The sequence below is a fragment of the Brachionichthys hirsutus genome, chromosome 2 (assembly GCF_040956055.1).
Source record: "Brachionichthys hirsutus isolate HB-005 chromosome 2, CSIRO-AGI_Bhir_v1, whole genome shotgun sequence".
NCBI lineage: Eukaryota > Metazoa > Chordata > Actinopteri > Lophiiformes > Brachionichthyidae > Brachionichthys > Brachionichthys hirsutus.
The window spans coordinates 546,493-567,922 of NC_090898.1; the positions used below are offsets into that span (position 1 = coordinate 546,493).

General features: G+C 51.1%; 1 protein-coding gene across 1 annotated transcript in view; it reads right to left on the minus strand.

The window, feature by feature from the left end:
• LOC137901837 (ski oncogene-like) overlaps positions 1-21,430 on the minus strand; it is a 95,797-nt gene that overhangs the window by 72,441 nt on the left and 1,926 nt on the right.

The following is a 21,430-nucleotide window of genomic DNA, read 5'->3' on the forward strand; positions in this document are numbered from 1 at the left end:
GGCACTGATTGATGGTATCCATCAAGGATCCGCAAAGATTGGATGTTCCACAAAGGAAAATGATCCCAAACTGACCTCCTGTCTACAAAGGCTTGGTTCCATCAAATGTCCTGGATTATTCAAGGGGCTGTCAATGTCACCTGATGGGAATCCATGGAAGAAAGCAGTTGTTGCAGGTAAACCAGGACTATTCCATCACTGAAGGCCTTTGGTCCATGAAGAATGAGCCAAGACTTGTTTGGGTAGCAGGTCATAGCAGATCTACAAAGAACTACAGCCTAGTCAGTAAGTGTTGGCTCGTTAGAGACAGAGTTTGTGAAAACACTTCATCTGCTCTCTTGAATGAATTAAACTGATCTTGTTCCTGAATGTTATCTGACAAGGACCAGAGTGGACGTCTTTAGAACCAGATCTTTGATGCCATGAACAGAGTGGACGTCTTTAGAACCAGATCTTTGATGCCATGAACAGAGTGGACGTCTTTAGAACCAGACCTTTGATGCCATGAACAGAGTGAACGTCTTTAGAACCAGATCTTTGATGCCATGAACAGAGTGGACGTCTTTCGAACCAGATCTTTGATGCCATGACAGAATGAATGAATGAATGAAAAGCATTCATTCATTCATTCAGAGGTGCAGGAATCAAAGATAAAAAATACAAAAAAGTACTTCATCTTAGAAAGTAAAGTTCTATGCAATGACCGCACTGAGCATAAGCATAGAAAAGAAAAATAAATAAAATGGTGATGTACTCTCTAACTCTCACTCTCCTCTCAGGTCCTTGTGACTCTGAGACTCATCACCTTCTCATCGCCCCTCGCACACTTGGAAACTCAAGAGTGCACTCCAGTAGGAGTCTGCAACAGCAAAGGAGGGCTGGAGTGGCTGTGAAATACGTTCCTCGACTTTCAAACAAGGAAAATGCGCTGCGGCAGCGCTGCTGATGGGAGGAGAGAGAGCACCTAGTTTAGGGCTCTCCCTTTAATGTTTAATTTAGAAAGAGAGGGGAGGGGAGGGTGAGAGGGTGAGGGGTGGATGAGGAGGAGATGGAGAGCTCAGAGTGCTGAAACTCCAGCGTTCTGGGTTTGGTCTCATTTTCATTTACCAGCCAACGGTGATGGAGGCGCTCACCCACTGGAACCCAGCACAGGAGAGGAAGGCCAGGATGAAGGAAGGAAACTCCTCTTCCTCCTCTCATCTACTCGGGAGTCGTTGCCCTTTCTGTTCACTGAGGTGGAGTTGTGTGCCAAGCAGACAACACTATTAAAAATGAATGGCAGCTGAGCGATGGAGACATTCTGGGGCATGGCACCCGGCTCTCACCCCGTCCGGTCTCCCCAGCTGAGAGGAGGTTGACTCTACAGATCAGCAGCATACATCTGCCACTGGAGAGATTCCATATTGGTGCATTAGTTTACAGGATACTTTGGATTTGACTCATTACGTCACAGACAGGTTATTCCTTCACCATACATCTCTGCTGCGAGAGAACAGCACCCCTCATGCTGCACCTCCTCTTCCCAAAACTACCACACAAATCCGTGCTGAACAGCTGAGTGAAGCGACTGCTAAACCACAATGAGGCAACACCTGTAGCATGTAGCACACATTGTGATACGTACCGGTGCTGTCCTTCAGCATAGTATTATGGCGTGCTGACTAAGCGGAGTTTCAACTCGAGGCTGTCGGTCCCGCAGCAGAACACGGGAATAGAGCAGCGGCGAGAGAATCCAGCATTAATGAATCCATGGAGGAAGAGGAGGAAGCAAGAAGAAGACCTGCAGCAACTCGGCTCCTGAGACCTGCGACTCCGTGCACGCCGATCTCACCGATACGGTCTACACCCAAGTGACGCAAGCTAACTAGCAAACTAGCAAACTAGCTTATCATCATCATCTGCTGGCACTGTTGTTCGAGGCGCCGCACGGCACGGAAAGTGACTGACGATGAAGAAAGAGGCCGGCATGTTTGATGGAGATCTAGCGCAGCTGTTCACCACAGAAACGGAGGATGAGGACTTTGATGGCTTTGATTGATGACGATTAAAGATGCGAGTACCAAACTCAGTTTTGCTCCTGCTGTATTTCGCGCACCTATCATGCCCGCGCCTTTTGATCCGCGCGCCCTTTGTATGTTTAAAATAACAAAAAAGCAGCCGTTAATGAGACTGCGCCGAATCAGCAGGTGCGTCATAAGGTCGTGAAAATACGGTAAGTAATTCCATTAGTTATACCTTAGTTATAATATAAATAAACACTAGTTAGTTATAACCACCTTGAGAGCTGCGTCAGAGATAAAACATGAAACGCGGAGCAGTTTGTCATTGGAGCGACGCACGAAAACACAAAGTTACATTTTTGTAGTGTTTTCACTGCATAGACACCTCTCTGAACACCATCAGTCACACACACACACACACACACACACACACACGAGACAATCATACATATGAAGTAGAACCCCCCCCCTCACAGAGTAGTTAATCTAATGATCGATCATTAGATTGTTTCTGTAGTGGACTCTAGTCTCAGAGCCCCACCGACGTTCTCCGGGGGCACAGCTTCCCCTTCACTGCACCACCTGATGAGGCAATGAGGGCGAAGCGTCCAAATGTCTTTGTTTTCTTGCACTCCTGACTGCCCCAAATGTCCTCCAATGACAGTTTTTAAGTTTCAATTCAATATGGCCGCCTTCCTGTTTGTCTGGGGGCGTGGCAATAATAATATTTTTTTATGCCCTGACATGACGCATGTCTGTACAGAATTTTGTGGCTGTCCGACAAAGTTGGCGTCGGACCCCTCCCCATAGGCACAATGCATTTTGACTTTGAAATCCAAGTCGTACTCTACTCCTCCGTTTTACAGCCAGAGTCTGAGGTCACGGAGAGGTCATTGTGGGTCAGGGTGACAGAACGTTGGGGCTACTTCCATAGGAGCTTGAAGCATTATAGATCGTGAGGGAGGTGCTGGAAGGACAAGGGGAATTCCACAGGAAGAGGAGTCTGTTCTCGAAGATCTAGAGAAAAAAATAACTGTGTGGGGATCCACCTCCAGCCTGTCAAATATGACAAAATTCCGATACACACAAGCAGTAGGACGAGTTGCCAGATGATCGGGGTCTCTTTGCGACATTAGGTGCGTTTACATGGACACATTTAACCCGGTTAAAATCCTGATCGGAATAAAAATGCTTCATGGACACACCTTAACCGGAATAGTCTAACCCAATCCAGCCTGATCCGGTCACAATTCTATCCCGATGGAGAGGGGTGGTTTATACCGATTTGTGACCCGGTCAGGGCGCATGAAAACACTTATTCCGATGTTTCGGTACAAGTCGTCCTTACTGCGCATGTCTGTGACGTCAGCTACACGCGCTGCTGCTATTGCCGGAAGCTAGCTGAAGCAGAGCGAGCGAAAAGCACGGCGGGCGGAAGACAGAACTGGTCAATATCTGAGACAAACATGTTTCCGGAGACATTAAAGGAGGAAACTAAAAGCGCAAACGGGGAAAACGAGCGAAATAACGCTGACGTTTCAGGCAGAAAGCGCGGAACGATTTGTTTACAGCGGAAGTTGCTACGCTTCTTCTTCTACCGTTTCCGGTGCTTTTGGTCAAACTGCGCATGTGAGAATATTCTGTTCCGATCAAAAGTGTGATGCATGAACACGCAAATCCTAATCGGATCGGATCTTTAGGGTCCATGAACACGCAAATCCTAATCGGATCGGATCTTTAGGGTCCATGAACACGCAAATCCTAATCGGATCGGATTTTTAGGGTCCATGAACACGCAGATCCTAATCGGATCGGATCTTTAGGGTCCATGAACACGCAGATCCTAATCGGATCGGATCTTTAGGGTCCATGAACACGCAGATCCTAATCGGATCGGATCTTTAGGGTCCGTGAACACGGCGCATCGGATCACAGTTTTACTCTGAACTCTGATCGGAATAAAGACATTTTGTCCGTGTAAACGCACCTAGTGCACTTTCCGTTGTTCATCCTGTTCTCCTTATTGCCCTCATTTCATCTTGCATCATCTGGAGAGCAGGGCTGGTTTTCCTGCCTTTCCCCAAGCTTGCTCGCTCGCTGGCTGGCTCACACACACACACACACACTGACGTCATGTAGATGGCGCTGCCTGATGGGAAGCATATGAGCAGAGAGAAAAGAACATTGGAGGAAGGGGATGTTGTCATCAGAACAGAAAACTTGTCTGAGCTCGACTAAGACTCACTTTTTCCAGGATGTTTTTTCATCTCAGAGGAAGCTGCTGCGGCAGCACATCCAGACATCAGACTATAACGCTGCCATTGCTTTATAATCCCCATCTCATTATCTCATGAGAGTACAAAACCACGTTACTTCAAAAAGGGGGACTAAATTACAGATCCGACCTACAGCTGTTTCAAAATATATCAATGACTGATCATTGCAGGCATCAAAAGCCTCTTTACACAGTTTAAAGCTGTGCCTGTGGAACATGTCTGCATCAAAGTGCCATTTGACTGGACCTCCATCTTCCATCTTGTAGGTAAACAGAGTAATAGCTGATCTTTGCTACATTGGAGTTGAGGCACTATAATAACCTAAGAAGCAGGGATTCCTGGCTCTGTGTGTGGAACATGTGGCTTTATGTTGGCGTCCTCTCTTGTGCTGAGTGGTGTAGGGGGGGGGGGACTCTCCGTCCTCACAACTCTTCTTGGCTCTGTCAGTACAAGTGTTGCCCAACGCCTGCTATTCCCTGCCTACTTATTTCCATTGTGGCATGACTATCCGAGCCAAATCAAACCTGTGCGTGTCTCTGGCGTAGCTCAACCCGTCTGGATGTTTGCCGCCACCTGGAGTTCAGAGAAACAGCATAAATGAAGACTAACGTTGTCAAATGCAGGCTTGCAATTGATTCTCCTTCACTATTAAAAGTTCTCAACCAAAAATATTTTGACTTTTAACCCTCTTTCCAACACCGTAGCACCGGTGCTATTGTCGTCTATGCCCGGTGGTAATAATGCACCACCGCTACCGGGAACCGGCGCTCCGGTCGAAGAGCCCGACTTTGACCAGCAGGTGGTGTGTAATGACGACCGGGTGTGTCCTCACCATCCGGAGGTAAAGGATTAAAATCCCTTACCTATGATTGCTATTTCTAGAAGTAAACTCAGTTTCCTTCGGCGGTGGTAGACACCTGAGGCTGAAAGGGACCTCACGGTAGATCCTGTAGGAAAATAATTCTCCTCTCATCCAAGACGCTTCTTCCATTCAAGCTGTTCAACGCAGAGATCCACCACGAACGACCTGGATAACTGAGAATCATTGAGACTTTGTACTGTTCCTCCTGGCTGACCCCTAGTTCAAGAGACGTGTAGATCTCTACATGATTTGCATCGTTCTAAATGCTCCCCTCTGTTTAATGCATGTTTGCGTCACATACGGCACTGCCACGCAAACGTCCATGACCTAGCACACGTCCACTCTCACATATGCATCCGCCATAAGCAGAAGTGTTGGACATTAACACATGAATCAACAACAGCACCCACTCACGACATAGTGAGAACAAAACAGTATAAATAAGAATCTGATTAAAGGAGCGCCGGGTGAGGAGGTGCTGGAGATGAATTGCGCACATTTTGCAGTGGGTATATAAGCCCTTCCGTGCAGAGGGGCGATTACCTAGTTTGCAGGGCCGGGTAATCTGAAAAGCAGCTTGGAGAGAATTTTTAAAGACGCAGCAGTGGCTGCCTGTCCTCTCTCCCCTCCGGCTACCATGGGCCAGGCTTTCGGGGCTGCTAGAAACCAGCACATTGAATAGCAGTTTAATGGGTCCAATATGACTCCAGAGCGCCCTGGGAAGTAGGTCAGCTGATAAAAGTAGGTCCACCATGGTGGGCCTTTGACAGAAAGTGCAATGGAATCGCAATTCTGTTTAAACAATGATTCTTTGGGTCCAGTGAATGACCGTGAAAAGATGACATGATGATTTGTCAGAATTCTCATTGCCTATTTCGGTTTTCAAGACTCAAGACAGTCCTGGATCACAAGCCAGCAGGGTTTACCCGCCAGAGAGAGGGATTGTCCCATTTCTGGGACAGCTAACCTCTTTCTCTCGACTCCGAGGATGATAAAGAGGAGCCAGGACTGAAAATGACTCAAGACTCCCTTTGAGCTGCGCTGACCAATGTCGGCCGTCATTTAGAGAAGCCCCACGGAGTGACTGGTCAGCTAAAGGTCTATCGGTGTTCAGGTGCACGAACACGCACGAGAAAAGCAAAGAAAGAACCACAGTCAAGGTGGCACAAGGTAGTCTTCACTACGCTCTGATGGTTGGACAGTTTGGAAGTTAACCTTGTTGGGAACATTCAAAAGCCTCTGACAGTAAAGCCAGCTGATCTACCAACTGAAGGGGGGCTTCACATGCTGTACCGAATCTAGGGATACTAGTGCATGCAAATAGTGTGAAGACTGCGAGAGTTGTTCCCCTGTAGTGCTGACGCTTTCTGGTGAAGATGCTGGTGGACAATCTTCACGTGAAGCCCCTGCTGGTAGTTTAACAGGTAAAATGCCCCCCACAGCACCGTACTGCTGAACTATAATGCACACAATATACCTGTCATTCTAATTACAGTGTACAGCACAAGATAATGAGGGGATGACCCCAGTATATGCTTTCATGACCCTTACACAATTCGATTCAATTGACGCTACATGCTAGCTAGCGACACGTGTCAAATGAATGAACACTGGTTACTTCTCCAGCTTTTCAAACTATATAATGACTGCGTGTACACTTTACGTATTAGATTTGCCATTAACTGCCACCAAGGTATTTTAGCTATTTTTCTTGGAGTTCACACAAACTAGAAACTCAGAGAGCGCAGACCTCCGCCAAGCAGCTCATTCCCCACATGGTGATCTGGATTAAAATCTAAAGGTTCTAAAGGGTTCACAGACTAGGAATGTTTCTCTGTGAAGTCGTGCTACATGTAACAGTAATGACTAAATACAAAAAACATACAAGTACAGACACATCACAAAACAGCAGCAGCAGGAGTGGATACACAGATGTGTATTAGCAGCAGTAAAACTATCGTAATCACGCAGTGCAAATGGAACAGTGCAAGTTATCGGTTATGAATGTTCAAGAGTCCGGGACAGAAAGTTAAGTGTTCATGAGTCTTACGGCTGAGGGGAAGAAGCTGTTCTTGTGGCGGGAGGTTCTGGTCCGGATGGACCGTAGCCTTCTGACTGAGGGGAGAGGGTCAAAGAATCCGTGTCCAGGGTGAGACGGGTCGGCTGTGATCCGACCTGCACGCCTCCGAGTTCTGGAGACATACAGAAGTACATCCTCTGCTGAGCCTTCTTGGTGAGGGAGCTGATGGTCGGCTCCCACTTGAGGTCCCGGGTGATGGTGGTGCCCAGGAAGCGGAAAGAGTCCACGATGGAGATGGGGGTAGGGGAGTATGTGAGGGAGAGGGGGGGCGGTGGGGCTGTGGCTTTCCTGAAGTCAACGATCATCTCCACTGTTTTCTGGCTGTTCAGCTCCAGGTTGTTGCTGCTACACCAGGACACCAGCCGGTCCACCTCCCTCCTGTAGGCCGACTCACCACCGTCAGAGATGAGCCCGATGAGGGTGGTGTCGTCCGCAAACTTAATCAGTTTGACGGACTGATGGCTGGAGGTGCAGCAGTCGGTGTACAGGGAGAAGAGCCAGGGGGAAAGTACACAGCCCTGGGGGGATCCGGTGCTGATAGTCAGAGTGTCCGAGACCGTAGACCCCAGCCCCACATGCTGCCTCCGGCCCATCAGGAAGTCGGTGATCCACCAGCAGAGGGAGTCGGGCACGTCGAGCTGGAGCAGCTTGTCCTGGAGCAGTCCCGGGAGGACGGTGTTGAAAGCTGAGCTGAAGTCCACAAACAGGATCCTGGCGTAGGTTCCTGGGGAGTCCAGATGCTGCAGGATGAAGTGGAGGGCCAGATTGACTGCGTCGTCTACAGACCTGTTGGCTCGGTAGACAAACTGCAGCAGGTCCAGGACGGGGGCGGTGAGGGTCTTCAGGTGGTGGAGAACCAGGCGCTCAAAAGACTTCCTGACTACAGATGTCAGCGCTATCGGTCTGTAGTCATTAAGTCCTGTGATCCTTGTCTTCTTGGGGACAGGGACAATGGTGGAGGACTTGAAGCAGGCTGGAACACGACAGGACTCCAGGGAGGTGTTAAAATGTCTGTGAAGACAGGAGTCAGCTCACTGGGACAATGTTTCAGGGTGGGGGGGGAAACATTGTCTGGCCCCGCAGCTTTACGGGGGTTCAGCTTTGTGAACTGTCTGTGCACATCCTGCTCCTGGATGCAGAGGACAGTGGGGGTGGGGGGAGAGTCTATGGAGGCATTTGGCGGGTTTCCCTCCATGTTGTGGGTGGAGGAGGGGGGGACTGGAGGGTCCGGAGGGGTGTGGGGGGCTGGTTGGTCAAAGCGGCAGTAGTGCATGTTTAAGCGCTGGGCAAGCGGCAGGTCGTTCAGAGCTCGGGGGGCTTTGGGCTTGTCGTTGGTAATGCCCCCCCCCCCCCTCCAAACTGCTGCAGGGTCGTTGGCAGAGAACTGCTGCTGGAGTCTGCGTGAATATACTGATTTAGCGTTCTTCAGCTCCCTGCTAAACCTGTACTTCACCTCCTTGTAGCTGTCTCTGTCTCCGCTCCTCTTTCTCACGTCTGATCTGGCTGAGCTTCGGCGTGAACCAGGGCTTGTCGTTGGCGTAACTCACCCTGGTGCACGTTGGTACGATGCGCTCCTCATTGTAGCTGATCCATGAGGTCACCGTGTCCGTGTCCTCGTCCAGGTTGTCCGTAGCAGCCCTGAATATGTCCCAGTCTGTCGTCTCAACACGAGCGGAGCTCCTCAACAGCCTCACCAGTCCAGATCTTGGTTGTGCTTGCTACTGGTTTAGCAAGCTTCAGTCTCTGTCTGTATGCTGGGATGAGGTGGATGACCACGTGGTCTGATAGTCCGAGGGCAGCATGTGGTACAGCGCGATAGGCCCCGCCCACCGTCGTGTAGCAATGGTCCAGCGTGTTCTCCTCTCTGGTGGGGCTTTAATAAACTGTCTGTATTTGGGAAGTTTCTGGCTCAGATTTCCCTTGTTAAAGTCACCAAGAACAATAACAAGAGAATCAGGGAAAGTCCGCTCCAAACATAAAATCTTTTCCACGAGTGCACATTGAGCCTCGTGCACGTCGGCCGGCGGGATGTAAACAGCTGCCCGGATGAATGAAGCGAACTCACGGGGAGAGTAGAATGGTTTACAGTGAATGAAGAAGTATTCCAGAGCAGGAGAACCGTGTTGGATCGCAGTCACGTCGGAGCACCAGCCGTTGTTGATCTAGAAGCAGAGTCCGCCGCCTTTGGCCTTACGGGGGAGCAGCGGGTCACGATCCGCGCGTAAGAGGTGGAAATCCTCCAGCTGCAGCGCGCTGTCCGGGATCTGTGCGCTGAGCCACGTCTCCGTAAAGCACAAAACACAAGAGGAGGAAAAGTCCTTATTTCTCCTCAGCAGCAGCGCCGGCTCGTCCAGCTTGTTGCTGAGAGAGCGGACGTTGGAGAGGAATATTCCCGGTAAGGGCGTGCGAGATCCGCGCCTGCGGAGTCGGACGAGAGCGCCGGCACGCTTTCCTCTTCTCCGGCGTCTCACTCGTTTCACCAAAACGTGGACTAATTCCGCAGCAGAAACTAAAAAAACGGGCAAAAGGTCCGTGGGAGTCGATCTAAAGTTTAGAAGCTCTTCACGGATGTAAGAGCACGCAGACGCACAACTAACGTTAAAAAACAGACAACACAGAACACCAGGGTGACCGTAGGAGGCGCTATCTTGCTCATAGACAAACAAACAAACCAACGCCGGTGATGACATAACCCACGCCTCGGCGGAGAAAGCTATACAAACATGCAACAGATGCCAAAAGTAAGAATTACATTACATGTAAATGTATTACCGCAATAAGATTAGACCCGCACACATGGACGGACGGACAAATGCTCTCTTACCCTCTGCCCCGTTCAACGCGTCTGCTGCAGGCTGAACTCGACCCTCAAGACTCACTTCAGTTCATGCAGTTCTGTGATCTGTGCAATAACAGCACTGGAGAGGTGGGTTAGGGCTTTCACTGATGTCAGCATGCTGCCCCCCCCCCCCCCCCCTCCATGGGACCATGTCTGTGTGCATGAGAGTGTTTGTGTGAACTGTGGGCCAGCGAGGCACACTGTGCTGAAGACAAAGACGAAAGAAAAAGAGAAAGCATATATACAAGAGAGAGAGAGAGAGAGAGAGCGCACAGAGGAATGTCGTGGTCAGGCAGACGATGCTTGGATGGAATCAGGTCAGGCCCACGTGAACCCACCACACACACACACACACACACACACACACACACGCTTCTGGTCCTGTAAAGTGCCAATTAAAGCAACAGTTCCACATTCCGGTTCCTTTGACGCAGAGTACAAACTGATTACTAATGCACTGAGCAGCTTCAGACATTTCATATCAACAGGATTTAATGCATTGTTCATTAAAGGTTTTACCAAATTCTCCTGATAAACCTGCTGGCTTAGCTTAGCCAAGAGTGAAATATGGTGTCTCTCCTGTCTCATTAACCAATGACACACTATGATGCTCCTTCTGTTATTGTTATTAGGAGTTCTAGTAGAGTTCTAATATTATCGGTAGAAGGATGCTGAGGATGGACCTGCCAGGGAACAGGGCTAGAGGACGACCCAGGAGAAGAGACATGGACGTAGTGAGGGAGGACGATGCAAAGGACAGGACAAGAGGACGACCCAGGAGAAGAGACATGGACGTAGTGAGGGAGGACATGAGAGTGGCTGGTGTTGGGGAGGACGATGCAAAGGACAGGACTAGAGGACGACCCAGGAGAAGAGACATGGACGTAGTGAGGGAGGACATGAGAGTGGCTGGTGTTGGGGAGGACGATGCAAAGGACAGGACTAGAGGACAACCCAGGAGAAGAGACATGGACGTAGTGATATTAGATGTCACCATAGTAACAGCTGTTATCATGTGGCTGTGGTATTAAAAGTGAAAATAAAGCATTAGAATGATTTATTCTTGTTGTAACGCTCTGGATGATTGCTCTGTTCACACTGGATGCCTCACAGAAGGTCAGGTCCATGGGCAGCAGCCAGAGGAGTAGCTCGTAAGTGTGTGGGGGGGGGTGCCGAAGGTAGTTTGGTCTCAGGCACAAGCTTTGCGTGTGTGCAGACAGCACTGCTTCTCCGTTTCGCCGTGTACCTCTATGGCTTGCTGGTCCCTCCTGGGTCTCCTGACAAAAACTTGTCTGGCTATCACTAATCGATCTGGCTACTGGTTTAGTCAAGGTCACTTTCAGAAACTGATAGCCCATCTTATACCTCCATGTCAATCTTTGTGGGACAGGCGAGCGCAAGCCGCCATCTTGTCTTCCTGGAAAGACGAGCCAGGCGCTGGCAGGTTGATCAGCAACAGAGCAGACAAGAGCGGAGGCTCGGCCCGAGCAATATACTGATTTTATTGTTGGATGACGGGATGCAGGTTTTGTTACTTAAATGCCACCTTATTAAGCAGTTTTTTCTTGGTTCATTTTAACAGGAATATTTAATAGAAGAGGTTTAAGGAAATAACATGCAATACAGCATCTATTCTTAAAAACACTGTAATAAAATGTCAACATCTCATAAAATGTTCAATTGTAATCCCTGTATACGGTATTTATGGATTAGCTAGGTCCCAAGTAGGTTCTTTCACTTCCACAGAATGAAGCAAGTCTACTACCAGCAAACACGTTACACAAATAATTAATTGATGAAGGAAATGACCAAAAAAAGTCAACAAAAATCTAATAAATAATTACTTTTGCAAGAGAGTTGGGGAGAAGACTTGAAGTCGATCACTTAAGTCAACAATGTTTTGAATCTTTAAACTTGGATTACTCTTTCAAAATACTGAACCTCGGTTCTCGAACAAAAAAATGCCTCGGAAGTCGAACAGATTTTCGGAATTCGGAAACGAGTGGAGCCGAGGCAAAACGAAGACACGAGAACGAAGGCGGAGTCTAAACGGTGAGTGTGTCTGGGCTCTCGCTGCAGTACGGCATGGAGAAATCAACGATTTCCACAGAGAAGAATGAGAAGAAGAAAAAAAACCAGGATCACTTTACGGAGGAGGACTCCCTTTGTGAACACAACTCTACCACATACGTGAGTGTTCATGAATGTGAGTCATATTCGGATGCAGCGGTAATAAAAGCCCGGCCCAGGAGCCAGGAAGCCTGATGTAGTCCAAGAAAGCCACTTTTCCTTAGCAAGCACAGCAGCGGCGTGTGGATTGATGCTGACCTAGAATGATGTACATTATATGGAAAGAGAGATCACCACCGCCCCCCCCCCCCTCTCTCTACAACACAGATGGGTTTCCTGTCTCTTACGAATAGAGTGAAATAATTGTGTCTGCTTTAGGTTTGAGACACAAACAAGTACAAGTACCTTTACACTTCCTCTCTGAGAACTCGGCTGCTCCTTCCGTCGTGAACGGCCAGTCAGTGAACCTCAGGTTCGTCTAATTAACGCTCTGAATGGGACTTTGTATGACGTACCCAGTGTGTGTGTGTGTGTGTGTGTGTGTGTGTGTGATACACACTGAGCAGCTACAACAAGGTTGACAGAGACACAGATGAGGTAGTAAGAGAGTCGTCCACGTGAGTTATCGGGAGATCGGTGGCTCGAGACTCAGTACCCCAGACGAGAGTCTTTGGGGTACCCCAGCCTGGGCTCCGTAGGGGCCGCCCACTGCCCCTCAGGGATCAGATGTGTGGAGAACGAGGTCTGTACCTCTCAGCTGAAACTGAGAGTTCGACCCACCGTCGCCACTGCTGATGGTTTTGTTTGTTGTGGACATTGTTTTTGCTGCTATCCAGTGCAGTCCAGTGCAACGCCACATTGAAGCAAAACGGTTTGCAGGAGGGTCAGGACTTAGGGGGGTTGGTTGGTTTCCCCAGTTTGAAAGATGCTAGTAGTATTTATACGAAGCATGCTAATAAGAAGGGTGAAGTCCTGAAGGTGCCACAGGAAGTCCAAGCTCACGCCTGCTCCACCCCTGCAGCACACATTCAGAGTGATCATCGGTTGGGTCGCTGCCCTCCTAACCAAGACTCTGGGTAGGAGGCGGGACCGGAGCACAGCAGTGATAATGTGACCCAACCGATACTGCCAGTACTATGAAACAGCAGTTTTACTGTAGTTCAAACGCATCAGGCTTGTTGTGGTTCTGGAGGTGGTAGTAGTTCTTTTATCAGCAAGGAGAACAAGTCAAAAAGGATGAATTATAACCTGTGCTTATGTCCTTGGCTCATCAGTGGCACAGATTGAGTCAAATAGTTTTTATTCCGGCTTAACTTGTGTTCGGAGCCACAATCGAGAGCAGCGATCAAATATCAGTGTCAAATGATCAAGGCTGCAGAAGCAGCTACACAAAGGCCAGATTGAGATCAGCCAGAGCAACGCGGAGAGAGAGTAGAGACCGCCGCTTCCTGCTCCCCGTCTCATCTCTCTTTCAGACCGTTTGGATTCTCCTCCGAAGGGAGGGCTAATGGACACATTACCCGCCAGCGTCTCCCCGGGTGGCGATTAGGTGGCCGTGAGGTCATCCCTTTACTTCTGCTTCAATCCGCATCGGGATCCATCATTGTATTACTGCTTGTGGTAAAGGGGAACGGCAGAGACATCCGACTATCCCTTTCAGGCCTGGTGCTTTTCAATGTCGGCATCGAGTGCAGAGCAGGAAGTCGAGCTTGTTGTGAGGCTCTGCAGAGCAGCTGCACGGCCGCTACCTCTGCTGAGACCCAGAACGCTTCCTGAAGGGACTCGAGTCCAGCTAATACTCTGATCAACTCATTAATGTGCTATTTTGGGACGCAAAAGTAGATGTATCCTCAATAATTGATACCGCGGTTCAATTGATCTCCTCTTTGTTCTTGTTGTTTGCTGCTTTGCTTAGCAGAACGGGAAAAAGACAAGACTGGATGCTAATCTGCTTACAGCTAATGTCCGGTGACTTGCTCCGACTGTTTGGGGTGGAGACGCACAAAAGATAGAGTTAGATGACTGTTGTGTCTCGTTCCCCAGCAATCAAACGTGTTTGGGCTGGTGACCAACTGTTCGTCCCTCACATTGAACTCTTCCAAGACTCGTGGACCACGCTCTCTAAAGGAAATGGATTTCAGATGGACCTTTGGTCGTACTTCTACCAATAGCCACTTGCTCAGCACTAATCTCTTCCAGCCTTCAAGGCTTGTGGGACCCATCTTCTCCTTGATCTGCCGCCTCTGGGTCATTCTTCAAAAAGCAGCAGACACGTGAAGGATTCGCAAATATAACTCCCTTTGTGATTGGAGCCACCTCAAAGACCTGGCTAGAAAGTCTAAGGGTCATCAAGAACAAGTGTTCCTGAGCAGAAGCCCTTCTTACACTGGAACGAACAGGCGGGTTTGGAGGTTCAGCCGTGGGGGGGGGGGGGGGGGTAATGATTGCTACTGGAAGTGCAATCTGATGTTTCATAGCACTTCCTGAGCCAGATAGCTTTGGCACTGTCAGTGAAAGCAATGAGAGGACGTGGTTGAGGTAGAGGAGGGCTGCTCAAGGAAACACGGCAGGTAGAAAGAAGGAGCCAAAGACGGAGACATAACCCCACATATGTGTGTGTGTGTGTGTGTGTGATCTCTATCAGCTCTGTCCAGCAGGCCAAACACTGCAATGTTGAGTAAAATGGGTTATTGGTTTCAGACAGCTACGGTCCTGGGTTCTAATCCACTTGAGGACTTCGCTTTTCCAAAGTACCGTATTTTCACACCCATAGGACGCGCCTAAAAGTCTTAGATTTTTTTCAAAATGTGCAGCGCGTCCATTGGTCCGCGCGGCCTATTTGTTGTTGTAAGGCGGACTCAGTCATGCGCCTGGCGGAGTGATACGCTCCGACGCGCTTCACCACAGTAAACTATTATGGCGTGTTGACGGAAGTGGCTGCCGAGGCTGTCGGTCCCGCAGCAGAACACGGGAACAGAGCAGCGGAGAGAGAATCCAGCATTAATGAATCCATGGAGGAAGAGGAGGAAGCAAGAAGAAGACCTGCAGCAACTCGGCTCCTGCGATCGGCGACTCCGTGCGCGCTGATCTCACCGATACGGTCTAAACCGGAGTGAAGCAAGCTAACGCGCTAACGGGCTAACTAGCAAGCTAGCTTATCATCGTCATCCCCGGTGGATTAACCAAAGAACTCCAACCGTTCAACGTTAAACTGCGAGCTGCGTGGGAGCGCTGGACGACAGACGGAGAACACAGTTCCACTCAGAGTGGAAGGCAGCGCAGCGCCACCGTGTGACTGGATTGTAGCTGCTTCGGCTAACTGTCTGCTAGCATTGTTGTTTGCATCATTTCCGAGGCGCCGCCGCACGGCACGGAAAGTGACTGACAATGAAGAAAGAGGCCGGCATGTTTGACGGAGATCTAGCGCAGCTGTTCACTACAGAAACAGAGGATGAGGACTTTGATGGGTTTGATTAATGACTCTGTTTTGCTCCGGCTCTATTTCTTAAAACGCGCACCAGTATGCTTGTTTGATTGATGACGATTAAAGATGTGAGTACCAAGCTCAGTTTTGCTCCTGCTTTATTTTGCGCACCTATCATGCCGGCGCCTTTTGATCCGCGCGCCCTTTGTATGTTTAAAATACTGAAAAATCAGCTGTTAATGAGACTGCGGCGAATCAGCAGGTGCGTCATAAGGTCATGAAAATACGGTAAAAAAAAATGGATTAGAGCTAAACTGTGAGATAAAGTGACTCGGAGGACATGAAATGGACGGAGAGGCACGTGGTGGCAGGAAGAAGCCTCGAGAGACGACTTCTTACACTGTCGGAATGCATGTGGGAAACTGACTAACACACACTCACACACACCACATATATGAATCCTGCATAAAGTAATGAAGACAGACAGCGGTCAAAGGTGTGTGAAGATAATTAAACAGGACAGACCGATGAGCCCAGTGAGAAGGCTCGAGGTCACATGGGATAAGTCCGCTTGTCTGACCTTCCCTACCCCCCCTCTGCACACGCACACGCTCTCTCTCTCTACGATGCCTTATGCTTAAACTATTTTTTTGTTTGCTTCTACATATCGGGAAATTTTTCCTTTTCTTTTTTGAGCTATTGGCTAATGGCTAATAGCTAATAGCTGCTTTCCAGGTCTTATAAAATGTTGTCACGCCCCCCTCCCGCCGTCCACGCAGAGGTGGTCGAAACAGACCTCCCTTACACCTCCACTTTTTATAAAGAACATAAAGGCGGACCTGTCCCGCCTCAAAGCCCGCGTGTAAATGTGGCCACGGAGAAACGGCAGCGGCTTCCTTGGACTCTTTGAAGCCTGACGCTGAGAAGAAGGTCTTTGTGTTCAGTGAGGGTCGGAGGCGTTCCACAGGGCACACATTACTGTCCGAGAGCTCTACAATTACATTAATTATAAGCTGAGGGCTTCAAGAGGCCTATTGTCTGCTCTGTAGGTGTAAAGTGTCTGTGTGGGGGGGGCATGTTTAGATCGGTCCTTCAGAGTAAAGCAGGAAAATGGGGGGTGGTGGTTTGGGATGTGAAAGGATGAAGAGGGGTGGCGGAGGGTTCATCTTTCTGCACCATGTTATTTTTAGCATTGAATGGGACCCCGGTGTGGTGCTGGGGGGGGGGGGGGCTGGACAATAGGACTGACCTGGGAAGTCCAGACGAAGGACGCTAACTCCAGTACAAGCCTTGGTTTGCACTGGAGTTAGCGTCTTAGCGGTGTGCTGGAACACACACACACGTTTCTAGCTCGCCACACCACTAAGTGACGGACCCAGTTTGACCCCGTTCTCCGGTCTCCCACTGGAACCAGTCCTGAACCCCCCACGATTTGTAGAATCACCGATCAGGACCAATAGGACCTGATCATCCGGTCTGATCAGTCCTGGACTAAGATGAAGACGAGCAGACGGCACACCAGAGCCATTTGTTGCCTCCACTTGGGGTCAAAGGTCGGATAGGAGGGGCGCTGGCTCCTCCCACAGCGCTGAAACTCATCGGTTCATAATCCTCCTCCTCAAACTTCAGATCTTCAGCTTTATTTCTCTTTAATCAAGGATTATTCTCGAGCGTGATTGGCTGGCTGTTTGGACCAGCACACTTCTGTTCCATGACCTTTATATCTTTCAAAAAGATAACGACCCTCCTCCGTGTTACCGTGACAGCAGGAGTGAGCTGATGGACGCCCCTCCCCCCGTTGAGTTCAGGCGGCGCCCCTGGAATGGCTTACGATCACTTCCTGCCTGTGGAAACGTTGATTAATCCAAAAACACAACGCTGCTAAATGCTACACAACAATCACAACGTGCTTTTCACCAAAGTGTTTCTGTGGGACCCCATGATGCTTCGAGGAGAAATGGGGGGGTGGGGGGGCAACAATGAGCGCTGGTCCATGAGTCAGGCACCTTGGGACCAGCGATCAGTCCACGGCGGGGGAGGTGGGGCGACTTCACCACCCCCGATTTGAGCCACGATCACAGATCCACAGCCGATACCCACAACAAAAGAGGCTACAATAGCTAGCCAGCGGACGGCAGCCCACACCATCGCCATGGCAACAATGCTGCCCTTCCCCATGGTGGGGGCCAGGGCAGTGTGAAGCCCGCTACCCCCAACCATTCGGGCTGGGGGGGGGGGGGGCACCAAAGGCCAACCAAAGGCCAACAGAAAGACGAGAACCAATAAGCTCACTTCGATCACGGGTTCCAAACATCTGGCAGCGTCCCTCTCTGATGGGAGGACATTAAAGCCCCCCACATCGCTCATTACTGCCAGGTTATTCTGGGATGGATGTTGTGTCAGACACGGACGCCGGCGCTGACGGGTGTGCGTCACTCACACACCATCCTGTCTGCTTCGGCATTCATGAGGACTAAGGAGGCATTGTGGGGAGGGATCTGCGTGAATGTCTGTAGTGTGTGTGTGTGGTGGGGGGGGGGGGGGCACTGTGGGAGACAGGCATGAGGCAGTGAGAGGCACAAAACGTGCACACAACGGCTGTCCCAACGAGACATGCTGCCAGCTCCTCTGCCAAAGTCTGAACAAAATCTGAACCGCATCTGGGTGCACCGTTTGGTACATTATAGAGTGTGTGAGTGCGTGCGTGTGAGTATGCGTGTGTGTGTGCGCGTCTGCCACCATCTGCCCACTGGGAGTTGAGCAGCAGGTGATTGGCTTCTGCGCTTGAAGAACTCTTTGGGGGGGTAAAGGTCGCGTGGCATTAGGTGCGTTTACACGGACAAAATGTCTTTATTCCGATCAGAGTTCAGAGTAAACTTGTGATCCGATGCGCCGTGTTCATGGACCCTAAAGATCCGATCCGATTAGGATTTGCGTGTTCATGGACCCTAAAGATCCGATCCGATTAGGATTTGCGTGTTCATGCATCACACTTTTGATCGGAACAGAATATTCTGACATGCGCAGTTTGACCAAAAGCACCGGAAATGGTAGAAGAAGAAGCGTAGCGTAGCGACTTCCGCTGTGAACAAATCATCGCTCCGCGCTTTCCTGCCTGAAACGTCAGCGTTATTTCGCTCGTTTTCCCCGTTTGCGCTTTTAGTTTCCTCCTTTAATGTCTCCGGCAACATGTTTGTCTCAGATATCGACCAGTTCTGTCTTCCGCCCGCCGTGCTTTTCGCTCGCTCTGCTTCAGCTAGCTTCCGGCAATAGCAGCAGCGCGTGTAGCTGACGTCACAGACATGCGCAGTAAGGACGACTTGTACCGATACATCGGAATAAGTGTTTTCATGCGCCCTGACCGGGTCACAAATCGGTATAAAGCACCCCTCTCCATCGGGATAGAATTGTGACCGGATCAGGCTGGATCGGGTTAGACTATTCCGGTTAAGGTGTGTCCATGAAGCATTTTTATTCCGATCAGGATTTTAACCGGGTAAATGTGTCCATGTAAACGCACCTAGTGGGGTCTCTCTCACGGACAGGCGTGCCGAGGGGGAGACTGATGGGGGGGGGGGCAGTTCCCCAAGCCAACACCACTGTGGCGGGTTTTTCCCAGTGATTCCCTAAAATCAATGACTTTCGTGCAGCCAATAGGAGATTAATAACATTAGCATTAGCAGAGTGCTACTTCCTGACACGGGGATCCGAGTGAATGAAGAAGTGCCCCTTGCCGTTGAATAGGTGAGGGGGGCGGGGGGGTGCCGTTCGGACAACAGTGACGCTTACTGTTGCAGGAGCGCCTGCAGTAACCAGTCATCAATACTGAATATTGGAAAACAACAGCGCTCCGATAAGCTGCTGAACCGCCCCGCCCGAGGAGCAGCTTGTTTTCCACAGAACGCCAGGAGGACCCGGTTCTTCCTTCTGGGACAATACCCCCAACGAGTTCTGCTCGAGGTTCTCCTGGGATGTGAACCGAACGCACAGCAGTCTGAGCACCGAGGGGGCCCCGACGAAAGGAAACAACCAGATCCTCATCGAGTCCTCTTTGTGTGGCAGCAGGGTCAGCGAGATCACAGCAGCATCCAGCCAAGAACAGAGAGCTGGGGGCCCGGACGGAAGGGGCCCGGGCGAAAGGGGGCCCGGGCGAAAGGGGGCCCGGACGGAAGGGGCCCGGACGGAAGGGGCCCGGGCGAAAGGGGGCCCGGGCGAAAGGGGGCCCGGACGGAAGGGGCCCGGACGGAAGGGGCCCGGGCGAAAGGGGGCCCGGACGGAAGGGGCCCGGGCGAAAGGGGGCCCGGGCGAAAGGGGGCCCGGACGGAAGGGGCCCGGGCGAAAGGGGCCGGGGGAAAGGGGGCCCGGACGGAAGGGGCCCGGACGGAAGGGGCCCGGGCGAAAGGGGGCCCGGAAGGAAGGGGGCCCGGGCGGAAGGGGCCCGGACGGAAGGGGGCCCGGACGGAAGGGGGCCCGGGCGGAAGGGGCCCGGGCGGAAGGGGCCCGGACGGAAGGGGCCCGGACGGAAGGGGGCCCGGATGGAAGGGGGCCCGGGCGGAAGGGGCCCGGACGGAAGGGGCCCGGGCAGAAGGGGCCCGGGCGAAAGGGGGCCCGGGCGAAAGGGGGCCCGGGCGAAAGGGGGCCCGGACGGAAGGGGCCCGCCCGAAGGGGGCCCGGAAAACAGCGCTGGAAAATCTGGAGCAGCCGGAGCAGACGCCGGCTGGCTACTCGGCCATGAACTTCTCCCTTTCCTGCTCTCGCTGGCGGTTCCGTTCCTTCTCATCGAACTTCTGCTATTTTATTGGATTGATTACTTCTTATAAAGTTGTCTAAAAACACAACCTGAGGGATCAAAGTTATTGCCTCGATACCCCGGGACGGCGCTGAGGTGATTGGACCGACTGCGCGGGCGTTTCATCATTGAACAGAGGACACATTCTGAACTGATGATGATGATGAAGGTGAAAATGGGACGCGCGGAAATCAAAAAGGCAGCAGCAGCCGGTCGCTGAAAAACACCCGACCGTGTAAACAGGTCAAAGTTCTGCGTCGCCCCCCCAAACAGAGAAAGAGGTCGGCCGCCAGCTGATGTCCCGTCCACAGCGCGGACATAGCTGGCGGCCAGAACATTGGCCTATACCCACCCCCCCCCCCCCCCTTCAGCTGGAGCACGAGCAGCGGCGGGGGCTTCTCAGGGGTGGGGTGGTTTGGACGCTGCACATTAGAGAGAATGGCGTCCAACACTTCAAAGCCATCAGACAGCGTCTTTAACCGGGACAAAGCCTGTGGACATTAACCCCTCGGAGCGCAGACACAACAGGAAGTCCTCGCGTCTCTAATCGCCCAAACGCGACCTTCATTCTCAGCCTAATACCGTTACTGCCACCCCGCCAGGCTGAAGACGAATGGCTGGGGGGGTGGAGAGACAGGCGGGGGGTTCTACAGGTAGCTTCTACAACAGCCAGAGATCGATGAGGCTTCTTGCTCTGGAAGACGAAGCATGAAGGGACGTTCGGGATGTAGCTTCTGATTGGCCGATGCAGCGGATAGAACGTCCTCATGATGTGGGCGACAGACAGCGAGCAGCGTTCTGGATCTGAAACCACGATCCACTGGTGTCATTCCCACGGGGGCAGGGCGCGACTTCAAACAGCGCGTGGTCGTCGCTCGCCGCAGCGAGCTGCTGAAACTGTCAACCGTGCATCTCAGAGCAAGGGAAGCGTGGACGTGTCATTTTCTGTCTGTCTGAACGTGAGGCCGCCGCTAACTCTCCTCTAACGCCCTCACGAACATCCCTCCCCCCCCCCGACGGAGCGTTTGCAGCCTTGCTAAAATGTGCTGACAAAGCAAGAGCTCGGTTGTCTCACTCCTAGCAGAACTTA